Here is a 16,334-nt window from a genome sequence, read left to right on the forward strand (position 1 = left end):
AAATTTCCATAATCAGCCTGACACCATTCCTACTGGATTCCGTGACTCTTGCTTCTTTAAAGTTGAAAATCACACAAGAATACACAAAGTTCAACTGGGTGAATACATTCCTATCTGCATATATATTATCTCTCCAACCGTAATTCCTTTCTAGCTCCATGGCAGAGAGAGAGAGTGAAATTGAGACAGAGAGAGAGAGAGAGAATCACAACTATTACTAGTTACCCTGAGTCCAAAAGAGGGTCGTTATCTTAAAAAGCAAATATTAAGATATCCGTTGTTTTAATCTTACCTGTTTTTTTCAGACATGTTTCACTTCTGCATGACTAATCAATGCTTCCTTTATTATAAGGTTTAGAAGTTGTTACAAATATAGGGAGGCTCTGAATACATGAGGAGCAGGCGTTCATGGTCTTAGTCTTCTGTGCAGCAAATTGTTTGGGGAAAATCACAGAGTTTGCCTTTACAGGAGTCTTTATGGTCAGTGGTGCCAGATTCCCTAGAGACTCATTAGACAAAAGAGGAAAATAATTGTCTCACTTTCTTTGGGGACCCTTTAGACCGGACAATGAATATTACATAATTCCTAAATCAGAATTTACAGATGAAACTATCTTAATGCTTAAGATAATCCCTAAACAGAATCCCCTGGGACATCAAGCATCATCACTTTGCTCATGTGGGCTTCAGTTTGTGGACTTGGAAATTCTATTCATAAATACTTTTCTTATCATTTCTTTGGCTCAGAAAGTTGGGAATTACAGTTGTTTTTGTGTGAACCAGTTTTGTTCAGGTCTAATCATCTGCGTAAGAGTGGCATGCTTCATCTAGCTCAGAAGCAAAAAACCCCACATGGAAGAAGCACACCAGCCAGTGCGATCATGAGGTGCCAAAGGGACGAGGTACAAGGCATCATGCCAAAAAAAGGTATATGTATATATATATATATGTGTGTGTGTGTGTGTGTGTGTGTGTGTGTGTATACATAACATATTGAATGAAGGGGGAAGTGCAGAGTGGAGACCCAAGGCCCAAGTGTCAGCCAATGGAGATCCCCTCACAGAGGGGTTTAGGCAAGGAGATGGGTCAATCAGGGTGTGAGGTAGTACCGATGAAGAACACAGCTTTCCCCCAGATCCTGGATGCTTCCTCCCCCCAACTACCATGATCCGAATTCTACCTTGCAGGGCGGATAGGGCAGAGGTTGTACACTGGTACATATGAGGGCTGGAGGCACAGGGAATCCAGGGTGGATGATACCTTCAGGACCAAGGGTGTGAAGGGCAATGCTGGGAGAGTGGAGGGTGAGTGAGTTGGAAAGAGGGAACTGATTACAAGGATCCACATGTGACCTCCTCCCTGGGAGAGGGACGGCAGAGAAGGGGGGGAAAGGAGACTCCGGATAGGGCAATATATGACAAAATGACGATGTATAAATTACCAAGGGCACATGAGGGAGGGGGGAGCGGGGAAGGAGGGGAAAAAAAGAGGACCTGATGCAATGGGCTTAAGTGGAGAGCAAATGCTTTGAGAGTGATTGGGGCAGGGAATGTATGGATGTGCTTTTATACAATTGATGTATGTATATGTATGGATTGTGATAAGCATTGTATGAGCCCCTAATAAAATGTAATAAAAAAGAGTGGCATGCTTTTAAGTGTTGGACTACTAATTTCCAGGTCTGCAGTTCAAACTCACCAGTCATTTCACAGGAAAACAGTGAGGCTGTCTGCTCATGTAAAGATTTATTTTCTCATAAGGCCTATATTTGAGTCACTATAAGTCAGAATTGACTCAATGGAAGTGATTGATCTGGGTCTTGACATCTGTATAGACTGACTGGTGTGCTTCACAGCTGAGATGCTGGAGAACATTGGTTCTTAATCCTTAAAGCATTTTGTGTGAAGGGTCGTCTCTTTGCGATGAGGTGATGAGGTATAGTGACAAGGATATCAGGAAGAGCACAGCATGTCATGACTGAGGAAATCCAGGGTATGGAGCAGATTCCCCTTGAGATGTCCTCCCAATCACAGCAAGTCATCATGTTCTCCGAATTCCCTTAAACCAGAGTGTCAAATGTGTGTCACCTTGCAGCCGAATTTATACCACATCATTCTTTCCTGATGACTCCACTGAGGGTCCCTGATTGGATGAAGGAATAAGGAACTGAGTAGAGAACATATAGGCCATTATCAATAAGGGTTGGTCTGAACATAACCATCCATAAGCTGAAAACTCTCCGCCTCATCCATGGCCTGGAAAGCAAATGTCTGTAGAGAGGGGCAAAAGATGCAAACACAGACAGAGGGGTGGAGGGAAGATGGAGAATGCACTGATGGCTTCCAACTTGGGGCTCGAGACTTTCCTAATAATTTGACACATTCTGACAGTGCTCACTGTTGTCAATGACAAAGCATAGCCCCCCAAGCCCTACTTAACTACTTGCACTTCTTGAAGGGTTTGAAAATCATAAGATGCTTTTTTAACACCAGGCAGTAAATCCTGCTAAATAAGTTGGAAAATTTCATTTCTTGGAGTGGGATTTAAGAAACTATTTTTGGTCGCATGTGGGAGGGCATTGGAAAGATCACCGAGATTTATAGTATTTTTCCCTTGGACTTTTTAATACAGTCTGCTTGGTAAGCTAAATTAGGGTTGGAGATGGAGACAAAGACTGAAGGTTTCCTTTAAGCAGTTGGAAGAAAAAGAGTGGATATACTTGTCCCAAGAGAAATTATGAAAAAAATTCAAAAATAAATTTCCAGAACCCAAAACATGATCCAAAGAAGGTAGAGGAAGAGATGAAAAATTAGACGGGAAAACAGGGAGAACATCATGTGGAAGATGCTAAAGGACACATGCATTTATAAACACGGAGTGATGAACAATGCCAGTGCACGAGAAATCAAGTAAGATGAATGGGTGACTTCACTGCATTTATAAAATTACGTTTTAAATGATATACTAAAGTTTGTTTTCAAGGATTAGTTGATGACGTGAAAACTGGACCAGACACTACTCCCTGTCAACCAGTAAGTGTTCGTTTTCATACTGGACCTGTTGTTCACGTCATTGAAATGTTCCCCTAGGTTGGGTTCTTTAAAATCACACTTTATTTTGTGTGCTGGGTACAAGGTGTTTATCAGAGATGAACACATGTGGAAGGGGCTGGTGCAAGCAGGGTTGTGCACTGGGAAAAGTGAAATTCCAATATGAGCCTCACACAGACACGGCTTGCTCATTCGGATGCTTGAGCTCCATGTGGTCCATCAGAGTCAATGTCTCGGCTGAAAAATCAAGGCCCTTCTACCAGGATCATTCCCTGACCGTTGGCCAACAGGCAATGGTATGGACTCCAGAGAACCCCATTTACTGCCCAGATTACCCTGGGTGGAACTGAAGACGCGTTGACCTTTCCAGAAGGCTATCTGGGCAGCATTACTCTTTCCCCACCCCAAATGCTAAATAGCAGGCAAGGCTTACCCTTGGGAAGACTTAAAAACTTGAATTTAAAAATAAAATTTCATGCAGAACTTTGTGAAGGAGAGAATGTCTTGACTGTGTCACTTAGTGTGATCTTTAGTTACTTCTTTATGCTTTTCTTTTTGTCTTTCAAATCCTTGAGAATGTATAACTGTGTATCATTATTTAAGCCTTTCAAAATCCGATTATAACATTGATTACAAGGACTTTTAAAAATCATTTTATTAGGTGCTCATACAACTCTTATCACAATCCATACATGCATCAGTTGTTTAAAGACAGTTTGTACATTCATTGACCTCATCATTCTCAAAATATTTGCACTCCACTTAAGCCCCTGGCATCAGCTCCGCATTTTCTCTCTCCCTTGCTGCTCCCCACTCTCTCGTGAAGCCTTGATAAATTGTAAATTATTGTTGTGTCCCATCTTGCACTGTCTGATGTCTGCCTTCAAATACTTTTATGTTGTCTGTCCCCCAAGGACGAGGTTATATATAGATCCTTTTATATCGATTCCGCCTTTCCAAATAACCATCGCTCCACTCTCCTGGTATTTTCACTAGCACAACTGGTCCTGAAGGAATCATCCTCCTTGGATTCCCTGTGTTTCCGGTTCTTATCTGTACCAGTGTACATACTGTGGTCTGGCCAGATTCGTAAGGTAGATTTGGTATCATGATGGGGTGGAGGGGAGGAAGAATTCAGGAACTAGAGGAAAATTGTATGTTTCATCGTTTTACATTGCACCCTGACCGGCTAATATACTCCCTGCGACCCTTCCATAAGGGAATGTCCAATCTCCCACAGATGGGCTTTGGGTCTCCACCCTGCACTCCCCCTCATTCACAATATGATTTTTTGTTCTGATGATGCCTGATACCTGATCCTTGTGACACCTCGTGATTGCAATGCTGGTGTGCTTCTTCCATGTGGGCTTTGCTGCTTCTGAGCTAGATGGCCGCTTGTTTGCCTTAAAACCTTTAAGAATCCAAACACTATATCTTTTGATAGCTGGACACAATCAACTTTCTTCGCCATGTTTTCTTATGCACCCATTTACGTGCAACGATCATTATCAGGGATGTAAGAACCCAATGATAGATTTTTTTGTTTTGTCCTGCCTGAGACCTGATCCCTTCGGGAACTCGTGATCACGCGGGGTGAGGTTCTTCTTCCATGTGGACTTTGTTGCTTCTGAGTTAGATGGCCGCTTGAATACCTTCAAGCCTTTAAGACCCCAGATGCTTTATCTTTGGATAGCAGGGCACCATCAGCTTTCTTCACCACATTTACTTATTCACCCTCTTGATAAGAAGAAATTTTAATGATTGTGGCAGTTACATAATCTCTGGTCAATTTGTGAATGGGGTGGAATCTAGCCTGTCAAGGAGGTTGCAGCTTGATGACCCCATTGGGAGGGGGGGCATAAAAGAGATAACTAGCTCATTGGAAGCCAGATACACTCATTCCACTTGAGACATTCCTATTGACAAACCACATGGTGTTACACTAATGGAGCCAGCGCCTTGGAGTTGGAGGAGCCACTTGGAGACCCACGCCAGACTTGAGATGCTACCAGCACCACTGGATCCACAAAACTTTCCACAAGACCTTCCTGCATTTGGCGTCATTTCATGTCTGTGTGAGTCTAAAGAGAAAGTTGTGGACTAGTATCAACATGTGGGGTAATATCAGAGTTAGGGACTCGATCTAGACTGGGCTTGGATGTTTTCCAAATATGTAATTACTCTTCATATAAAGCTCAGTCTCATACACATATTGTCTCTGGATTTGTTTCTCTAGTCAACCTGGCCTAACACAATGATATTGGTAAAGTCATACATCAACCCTTTTCTATCAAATCAACTATGATGCACAGCAAACTTAAGGACAAGAAGAACTGTCCTATAAGATCTCAAGGCTGCAATATATTTGTCCGTTTTAATTTTATTTCATCTGCTGTACTTGCAAAGCACATACTAGTGCAATAGTGCCTGCACATGCAAACTCGTGGCACTGATTATAGTCTTCAAGTTGTGCAACCATTCTCATCCTCCTTTTCAGAATTATTCTTCCTCATTAGCATACACGAACTGCCCCCTGAGGTTCCTGTCTTGTCTTACAAGTTACTGTGAGTTTCATTTTGAAGAGCGAGTTTTTTCTCTTCCTTTTTTGCAGTGCTAGGTCTTAAAAAGTATCCCTGCTTTTTTAATGATTAAAGTCAGTTGTTGGGCTATGGAAAGGTCCATTGTTCAAAACCACCAGCCTTTCCTTGGGAGAAAGACAGGGCTTTCTACTCCCATAAAGAGCTACAGTCTCAGAAACTCATAAGGGCAGTTCTACCCTGTCCTATAGGGCTGCTATTTGTCAGAACTGACTCAAACACAGTGACTTTGTCCTTAAAAGAGCACAGTGCTCCTGGCATAACCTTCTATAGTTAATCTAAACTATTGTTTGCTTTTAGGAAGATTTCATGGGATATTTTTGGTTTAAGATTTAAAGATGATCTCAGGACAAGAGTGGCAGGGATTTCCCCAACCAGCATGACTCCAGGAAGTCTTGATTGCACTATCATTTTAAATTCTGCTCTTTACTTCCCCCTCTTCAAATCAGAATTCTTCTATGGAAACTGATCAAAATAAATGAGTTTTTCTGGTTTCATGGGAAGGAGGCAGTAGTGGTTCCAGGAGAAAGTTAGCCAAACCTTCCAAATCATACTTTGATTCCTAAGTCTCCTTCTTCCTTGTATCACAATCCAATAGAGAACAATTGTTGTGTTTAGAATGTCCACTTACAAACTTGTTCATTTTGCGGCACTACACAGTGAATTGTTCAGTAGAACAGAACCATGAAGCACGTTATTAGGTCATCTGACTGAGATGTCCCTTGAAACCAGAATCCTAAGATTCTAAACCAGGGGTCCTCAACCTATGGCCCGCAGGCCACAAGCAGCCCACCTAGGACATTTATGTGGCCGGCTGGGTGTTTTTGCCTAAGCCACCTGTCCTGCTTAGCATCAGAGTTGTCCTTGGCTGCAGTTTGCATGTGTGCTGCACTCTGAATCCCCTCCTTCTTGCCTCTCAACTCCTCCTCTCAGTCTCTGGTGTGATCAGAAGAGTCAAGAACTTGCCTGTGCAGAGCTTGTTGCTGCCCGAGGACTGAGGTTAGAGCAAGTTACAAATGGTTGGGATTTATTTTTTGAAGTTAGGAGGCCTATTTTTTATTTAACTTTGCATTTACTAGGTACCTTTTTGTTTTCGGTTAAAGTGGGGATATTAAACCTGAAGTAAGGAGGTCTATATTTTTTTAATGTTGCCGTTAGTAGCACCTCTTTGTGCGTGATTATGTTGGATCTTTTTAAACTGAACTTTGGAGTTCTTTTTTTTTTAATTGGTTAGTTGGGGGTGCTTTCTAAGGGGGTTGCATCACAGTGATGAAGCAAATAGTCAGCTGTCATTGCTAATGCAAATTGTCAGTGCCCAGAGGTAATGAAAATGGTCAGCACTCAGAGGTAATGCAAATAGTCTGTGCTCAGTGGTAATAATAATTGTAAGTGCTCAGTGTTAATGCAAATGGTCAGTGCTCAGTATTAATTAAAATTGTTGGTGGTCAGTGTTTTCGCAAATGGTCAGCAGTCGGTGTTAATGCAAATGTTCAGTGCTCAGTGTTATCGAATGGTGACACCAAACTGGTAATCTGCCTAGGTCCCCAAGGGAACTTAATCTGTCTCTGCAGACACCGAGGAGTGAGAAACACAATTTAATTGACAGTAAGTATATTTATATTTTGCTTACTATTCAGTTGTGTATGATGTTGTATGCTGTGTGCTCTGTAAGCCCCGGTTCACACTGTTGTGATCTCTGAGCAGTGTGAGCTCAGCCATGTGCTTGAAGGGCTAAACTCGCATTAGATTCGGAAGGAACAAAAGGCATGCGTGCCTTCTCTGTTCCTGCAGTAGAGTATGATTGCATGGGTCTTCTCAACCATATGATCTGGTTCCTGTGCGAGTTCATTGATGGCAGTGTGGTTCACACAGTGTGGTGTGAACTTGGAAGGTGGTGGAGGAACTGGCTCTGTAATCATGCTGGTCCCTGCACTGCACCAGTGTGAGCCTGAGGTAAAAGTAGAGTTCCACCAATATGGCCACTGATGAGGCTTAAATGATGTGGACTGCCAAGGGTGCATTGTTGGATATATATATATATATATATATATATATATATATATATATATATATATATATGCCAGAATATAGTGTCTGTGTTCAAAGAATACAATTTGCGTTGACACTATCAGAGTCAACATGAAGATAAATATGATGGTTTGGTCAGATTAGTGAGAAAAGATAAAATATTAAAACTGAAAAATACATTGACAACTCGACAAAATACTTTTGTGAAGCACAAGCAGCTAACTATTTCATCCCTGCGAGCAAGTTTAGAAGTTGCCAAACTAATGGCGTGCACTCCAGACCATTTGTGGAGGGAGAATTTGTTGAAGAATGCCTTCTTTCTGTTGCCAAAGACATGTGTCCAGAGAAGGCCGATTTATTTAGTACTGTGAGTCTTTCATTACCTACAACTACACGGAGGATCAAAGAAATGGGAGACAATTTACACCAGCATTGCAAAAGTCCGCAAAATAAACTTTCCTATTTTTCCTTGGCACTTGATGAAAGCAATAATGTTCATGGTTCTGCACAACTTCTCATGTTTATTCGTTGGACGAATGACTATTTCGAAGTCACAGAAGAGCCTGCTGCACTGCAAAGCGTCAAAGGAACAACTACAGCAGAGGAGATCTATGAGAAGGTTCACCACACTGAATGGTTTGGAGCTGGACTGGGATAAACTAGCCAGTGTGACAACTGATGGTGCTCCTAGCGTGGTGGGGTCTAAGAATGGAGTAACTGCTCACATTAACCAAGAGATGGACAAACATAAGCATTCTCATCCAATAGCCATACATTGCCTCATCCACCCACAAGTGCTGTGTAGTAAATCACTGAAGTGGGGCTCTGTTATGAAAATCGTGACACCTCGTGCTAACTTCTTTCGAGCTAATGCACTAAACCACAGACAGTTTCAGAAATTTCTGTCTGAGCTAAATGTTTCCTATGAACATGTTCTGTACCACACAGAAGTCCGTTGGCTGAGTCGAGGGAGAGTTTTGAAACATTTCTATAACTTACTTCCACAGATTACAGCTTTCTGCTTTCAAAAAACAAAGCAGTACCAGAGCTCAATGGAAATGGCACCTTGCCTTTCTGACGATGGAACAGAGCTACTCAGCAGGTTCAGTGTGCAACTTCAAGGGGAGGGGAAGCTCATCTGGGATGTGCAATCACAGGTGAAAGCACTTGAAGGAAAATTAGGCCCCTCATCAAACAACTCAAGGAGGGACATTGCTGCCATCTCCCCATAACTCAAAATCTGTTAGCGGAAAAACCATTGGTTGCATTCCCAAAGAAAACAAGTGTGGATTCACTGGAAAAGTTGCAAAAGGAGTTCCAATTTAGATTTAAAGAGCTTCATCTCCATGAACAGGACACACAGCTTTGCTGTAACCAATTTTCTATTGACCTTGAAAATGTGGATACAATTTACCAAATGGAACTTGCTGAGCTGCAGCATTGTGACTCTGAAAGACGCATTCAAGTCAAGCAGCCTTCCTAATCTCTATGCATCTCTCCCTCTGAGACAGATCCTAGTCTCAGGAACCATGCACTCAAATGGCAGCCATCTTTGGCAGCACTGATGTCTGTGAACAGACTTTTTCCAGAATGAAACATCTGAATTCTCCAACCAGATCTAGACTAACTGGTGCACACTGCATCACTTGGTACGACTAGCAGTGACAATTATGGAATCGGACACTGACCATCTCATTAGCATAAAGCAGGCCCCTAGCTCTCATTGAAATACTGTTAAGTTTGTTGGTTTAACTCTACTTGGTCTTCATTTTAAATATTGTTTTTGTTCCCATTTTGTTTATATACTTCAAAATAAGATATGTGCAGTGTGCATAGGAATTTTTTCAGTTTTTTTTGAAAAATGATAGTCCGGCCCTCCAACAGTCTGAGGGACAGTGAACTGGATCCTGTTTAAAAAGTTTGAGGAGCCCTGCTCTAAACCAAAACACCAAATTCCATGACATTTTTGGCTGTCCATAAGCAGAATCAGCAGCTCCTCTTTTCCCGACTCTTCTGTTAGTGGTTTTATTATATCTGTCACATGACTTTTGCACATTTAACCTTTGACAAGGGTACGATATAGTGACCATAATGGGCAGCGCAAACCTATCCTTAATGAACATTATATGAGTATTCTGTCTACAAGGGACCCCTTTAGTTTTCCTGTCATACCTGGTAACCGCTAAGAAACTTTATTTTCTATACACTTGCCTTTAATGTAACTGAGATTATGCACTATGTGTCTGTTGGTGGTTGGCTGGCTCTGCACAGTACAATGGCTTCCAGTGCCATCCATACGGTCACATATATCAAGCCTTCACTTCTCCTTGTCTAAGGAGAGTTCCAGTGTATCTGGACACTGTTGTGGTTCTCCCTGCATCTGTTCGTGGCCATTTAGATCATTCCCCCTCTTGTTGGTAGTGCTGCACTGAACTGAACTCTGTGTCAGTTTTTGCTTTCAAGTATTTTGGATATGGTCCTAGAAGTTGAATTTCTGCTCAGGTAGGAGCTCAATTCTGAGTTTTTTGAGGAGCTATCACATTCTTCCATATATGACTTGATCAGTTTACATTCCCACAGCAATTGATAAGGTTTGCATTTCCGCACATCCTCACCAACATTCGTAGTTTTGTTTTTGTCTTAGTCATCCTAGTGGGAGTGGAATGCCATCTCATTTTGTTTTTGCTTTGCATTTCTCTGATGATGTCTATTGATGCTGTGCATCTTTGCATGTGTTTGTTGACTCTTTTTAAAAATCATTGTTGGGAGGCTCTTCCAGCTCTTATAACAATCCAGACTTTAATTGTGTGAACCCCATTGGTACATATGTTGCCATCCTACTTTTCAAAACATTATCTTTCTACTTGAGCTGTTGGCATCAGCTCCTCATGCTTTCCTTCCTCACCCACTATCATGAACCATTCATGAATCATAAATTATTATTATTGTCATATCGTACACCATCTGCTGTTTCCCTTCACCCATGTTTCCCTTATTCATCACCCAGGTGTGTGTGTGTGCGGTATGTGTGTCTGTGTCATATATCGACCATTGCAGTCAGTTCTTCCCCCTACCCTCATGGTATCACTGCTGCTACTATTACTGTTCCTGAGAGGTTTATCTGTCCTGGATTCCATGTGTCAAGAACTCTCAACATTCCTCTAGATAGTTAATGCTTTCGCCACACCCACACTGTCATTTACCCCAGTTCTGCCTTACAAATCTGGCTAGACTATATCATGTATATATAAGAGTTTATTGGCTATTTGAATGTATTTTGGGGTGAAATATTAATTCAAGTGATTTTCCCATGCTATGATGGGTTATTTCTCTTTAGGTTGTAAACTCAGAACAGAAAGCCTCATCTTTCTTCTGAGGAGTGGCTGGTGGGTTTAAACTGCTGACCTTGCAGGTAGCAATCCAACTTGTAACTGAATACATCATCAGTGCTCTCATTTGTGTGTACACACACACACGTCATTAGATTCTCCTTGTATATCTGATTCACCAATGATATTTTCCCAGGCATTAGCTTGTCTTCTCACTTTTACAAATGTCTTATTATGAACAAATATTTTTTTAATTTTTAAGAGATCTCACATATTTAATTTGTCTTTTGTTGCTTCTGTTTTTATTTTTAGATATTCTATTGTTCAATGCAGAGGAGCGTGGACGGTGTACTAGTTAGGTGTTGGGCTGGAATTTGCATGGTTGGGGTTGAAAACCAGCAGCAGCTTTTTGGGAGAAAGGCTGAGCTTTCTACTCCTGTAAACAGTTACCGTCTTCGACAGCCCTGGAGGATCACTATCAGTCAGCATTGACTCGAAGGTAGTGAGCTTTGGATTGCTAAATGCTAGACCTGGCAATATATCCCCTGTTTGTTGTTTTAAATTTGAAGATATGTATATTTAGTTCCTTAATCCATTTTGAATTTACTTTTGTGCTTTGTGTGTGTGAATTATGAACCATATTTCATTTGGAAAACCAATTTACCCAGTATAATTGATTGAAGAGACTCTTATTTCCCAATGAATGGACAGAACTTAGTTGAGTAGTGTGGGGATATTTCTGGCCTATCAGTTCTGTTCCATTCATATGTCTGTTGGTTGTTATATCGGTGCCATCTTCCCCTGCAATGTCCCTTAGAAACCCTGTTCCAGGTGTTATCTCCATACTTTGACCTAGCCTGGATTTCATATATATATGAGAAAATACGAACAAATGTCCCAATTACAGTGACACAATCAAAAAAGGAAAACTTCAATAAATAGCAAAGCAGAAAATATTGGAAACTGGAGTCATTAGTTATTGGGTCAGAGATCACTGACAAAGTGTCACAGTTTGACTAACAACAGCTGCATAAGCCGCCCTGCAATGTAACAAGGCCTTTCCCATCTCTGGGTCATAGTCGGAGGGCTTTCACCAAGGGCTTAATCCACATAGGGGACCCAGCAAATGGGCTTTGGGCTTTCACTGTCATCTGCAGCCTTTGGCAAACCAGGTGTTCAGAATTCAAACCCTAATACCATTCCCCCCTCTGGATTGGAATTTTAAAGTTTACAATTCCAGAATCACACATGCTTCTGTGCTTCTTCCATATGGGCCTAGTTGATCCGTCCTTTAGATAGCTGCTTGATTTCAGACAAGCCTCTAACACCCCAGACACGACTCTTTCTGATAGATGGACACCATCTGCTTTCTTCCCCACACTTTGCTACAGCATTCATATCTCCAGTGTGTACGTATTGAGCAGCGCCATGTCATAAGAACCAATTGTTCTTAGATTGGGCCGACAATTAAGTGTGAGCTCAAAATCCATTCATATTTGTATGGTTTATATGTGTATTTGGTTCACTTTTAAAATGTCATTATTATTTTATTGAAAGACATTATAAATTCTAACCATATGGCAGATGGTATTTTCCTATATATTTTGACACATCCCACATGTTTGTCTATGACCTTCATGTATGTATTTTGTCCTCCTGAGTTGTTTGCTTGGACTTCTTGCATTTAATTCTACACATTAGCCCTGGACAACTGCATCTACCCTTTTCTTTAAACTGTTTAAAAGAGGACCTTAGTCCTTATCTCTAATTTCTAGATCTTAATTTAACTCACCAACTGGGTGAAATTTTCAAACTAAAACTAATGAACAAATCTTTGATTTTCCTGCCTAAACCTTCCAATGTGAGACCAAAAATAATTTTGAGAAACTTCGTCTAGTAGCTACTGGAGTCTTAAAAACTCAAAATGAGCCATCTAAGGTTCAACTATTGGTACCTTCTTGTCTAGAAGGAAAAAAGGGTGATGAAAATTGGAAGACTTGTGAAAACAATTCTTCCAATGCACTGATGAACCATGCAAAAGATAAGTCTCAACAACTTCAGCAATGTTGCCCTGGGCCTTAGTGAACTGGTGTTGTTCCATGCACTCTTGCCTACTTCTCTTTATTAGCTTCGTAATCTTGTCCAAATTCATGATCAGTTTACTTGCTTTTGATGTTTCCCTCTAGAAATTAGTGATTCATTTAATTTTTATTGAAATGATTTCAATCAATGAGAATATTTTATGTATTTATAATGTAGACATCAGTAAGATTTCTGCATTTTAATATGGTTTCCTTTAGTATTTTGTGATTCATTTAGTTTCCTTAGTAGTAAAAATTGAAGCAAAAAATCAGCTTGTGATATCCTCCAAAGAGAGGGGATAGTAGTGTCACCATATTGAGATGGATTCTTTCGAGTCCCAGGGAGAAGCAATATAAATCAATTACTTATCCTCCAGAGAGAGGGGAGAGTAGTGTCACCATACTGAGATGGATTCTTTCTAGTCCCAGGGAGAAGCAATATAAATCAATTACTTGTGTTGTCACTGGTAGACATAGAGAGATGAAACTGTCAAGGCAGAAACATTATGAGACGAAAAAACTACACCTCTCACCTTAATCAACATATTGTTGTTTAGTAGATGGGTAGTAACCAATACCCTTTTCCTTAAAAGTCTAGTTGTAATATTTTAATTTTCCTTTTTCAAATGTATAAAAATCCTTTCCTAAAATAACAAGGAAAAGAGGAAAGAAATAGGAGGCAAAAGATATTTAATAGAGGTATAGATATTGGCATGTATACATGGAATACATTAATATATCATGATACGGATATAGGTCTATGTACATAGGCTAAGTATTGAGATAACAGATGGACTTTGGGCCTCTACGCAAGTCCTCCCTGAACACATCATTGATGCTCACCTTTCAGACACCATCGCTGAAGACAAAATGGGTGCATAAGCAAACATGGTGAAGAAAGCTGATGGAGTCCAGCTATCAAAGGATATAGCATCTGGGGTCTTAAAGGCTTGAAGGTAAACAAGCAGCCATCTAGCTCAGAAGCGACAAAGACCACATGGAAGAAACACACCTGCCTGTGTGATCACGTGGTATCAAAACGAGCAAGTATCAGGCATCAAAGGACAAAAAATAATATCATTGTGAATGAGGGATTGCAGACTGGGAACCCAAGGTTTATCTATAGGTAACTGGACATCCACTTACAGAATGGTCGTGGGGAGGAGAAGACCCAATCAGTGTGCATTGTAACAACGATGAAACATACAACATTCCTTAGCCCTTAAATGCTTCCTCTTTTGCGCCCCACTGCCACCTTTCACTATCATGATCCAAATTCAACCTTAAAAATCCAGCTATACCAGACGATGTACACTGGTAGAGACAGGAACTGGAAACACAGGGAATTCAGGACACATGGTCTGTTCAGGAGCAGTGGTGGGAGTGACGATATGATACCAGGAGGATGAAGGGAAGGTGGGGTAGAAAGGGGGAACCGATTACAGGGATCTACATGTAGCCTCCTCCCTGAGGGACAGACGACAGAAAAGTGGGTGAAGGGAGACACTGGACAGTGTAAGACATGAAAAAACAATAATATTTTAAATTATCAAAGGTTCATGAGGGTGGGGAGGGAGTGGAAAAATGAGGAGCTGATACCAAGGGCTCAAGTAGAAAGCATATGTTTTGAGAATGATGATGGCAACAAATGTACAAATGTGCTTGACACAATGTATGATTGTATGGATTGTGATAAGAGTTGTAGAAGCCCTAGTAAAATGATGTAAATAAATAAAATAATTTGCAAAATTGAAAAAAAAACTAAAAGATATAGCATCTGGCATCTTAAAGGCTGAAAGTTAAACAAGAGGCCATCTATCAGCAAGCAACAAAGCACATGGAGGAAGTACACCAGCCTGTGGGATCACAAGGTGTCTATGATAGCTGATGACTATCAGAAGCTCCAAAACAATCAATCATATCAGTGCCAATGAGGGTAGAATGGAGACCCAAAGCCCATCTGTAGATAATTGGACATCCCCTAAAAGAAGGACCACAAGGCAGGGAGGAGCCATTCAAGATGCAGTATAGCACCAATGAAATAAACAACATTCTTCTAGTTCTTTAATGCTCCCTCCCCACAACTATCATAACCTCATGTGTACCTTCCAAATCTCTCTAGATCAGACCATGTACATTGGTACAGCTATGAGCAATTCTTACACACAATTCAGGACAGATAATCCCAACCCACGAACCAGTAATTGGAGTAGCAATACCAAGAGGGATGGGGAAAGGTTAGGGAAGAAGGGACGAACAACAGAAATGTGGGTGAAGACAGACAGCAGATGGTGTAAGACATGAACATGATAACCTATCATTTATCCAAGGGTTCATATGGATGGCATGGTGGGAGAATAGGGGAAAAAGAAGAGTTGTTAGCAAGGGCTCAGGTAGAAAGAAACTATTTTTTAAATGATGATGGCAACATATGTACAAATGTTCTTCATACAATTGTTATGATGCCTGGGCTTCCTTCCCTCCTCTGCTATTCCAACCAATACATATAAGATCATCTTAGACTTAAAAGATTGTTTTTATACATCCCGTTGCATCTAAATCATTATAAAAGATTCTGCCAACTTCAAAGAGCCTATGAAGAGAAATCATTGGCTTGTTTTGCCTCATGGCATGGTCCCGACTAATATGGGGGCGAGGGCATGTTTGTGTTTTTCCCAGAGGATGCTGATGGAGCGTGGTGACTGCCAGAAAGGTTGGTGCAGTTTGAAAACCATGCAGATGGTAATTTGCCTGAAGTGCTTCTGAGGACTTCACACAGTGAGCAGTACTAGGCTTATGTTCCTGATCCACCACTCTTACATCCTGCTGTCTGGGAAGGTCTGGAAACCATGGTGTGGGTTAATGACTCACGTCTTCCCTGTACAAGGTTAAGGAAAGGTAATCTCATCCACTCCTCAATCTTTTCCTTTTTTTGGACTAGCGACTTAAAAGAATAATAAAACCATATTGTGGAGCTCGTATCTCACGGACAAGCCCATCCAGTATAACATCACAAAAGAGAGATAGATCATCGATTGGTCCAGCAACCAGGAAAATACTCAAAAAATTACCGCCGAATGGAAAATAGAGACTACTTTGGGTGATGTGAAGCTTATGGGCCCTTCCACCAAACCGCAAGAAAACGTTACTGCCTGTGTACCATCACCTTATGTACTTTTGTCAGGGAATATTAGTATAGATCATGATGATTGTAAGTTAACATGTCTTGTATTAATTGTAATTGTATTA

Source organism: Tenrec ecaudatus, chromosome 12 (assembly GCF_050624435.1).
Source record: "Tenrec ecaudatus isolate mTenEca1 chromosome 12, mTenEca1.hap1, whole genome shotgun sequence".
Classification (NCBI taxonomy): Eukaryota; Metazoa; Chordata; class Mammalia; order Afrosoricida; family Tenrecidae; genus Tenrec; species Tenrec ecaudatus.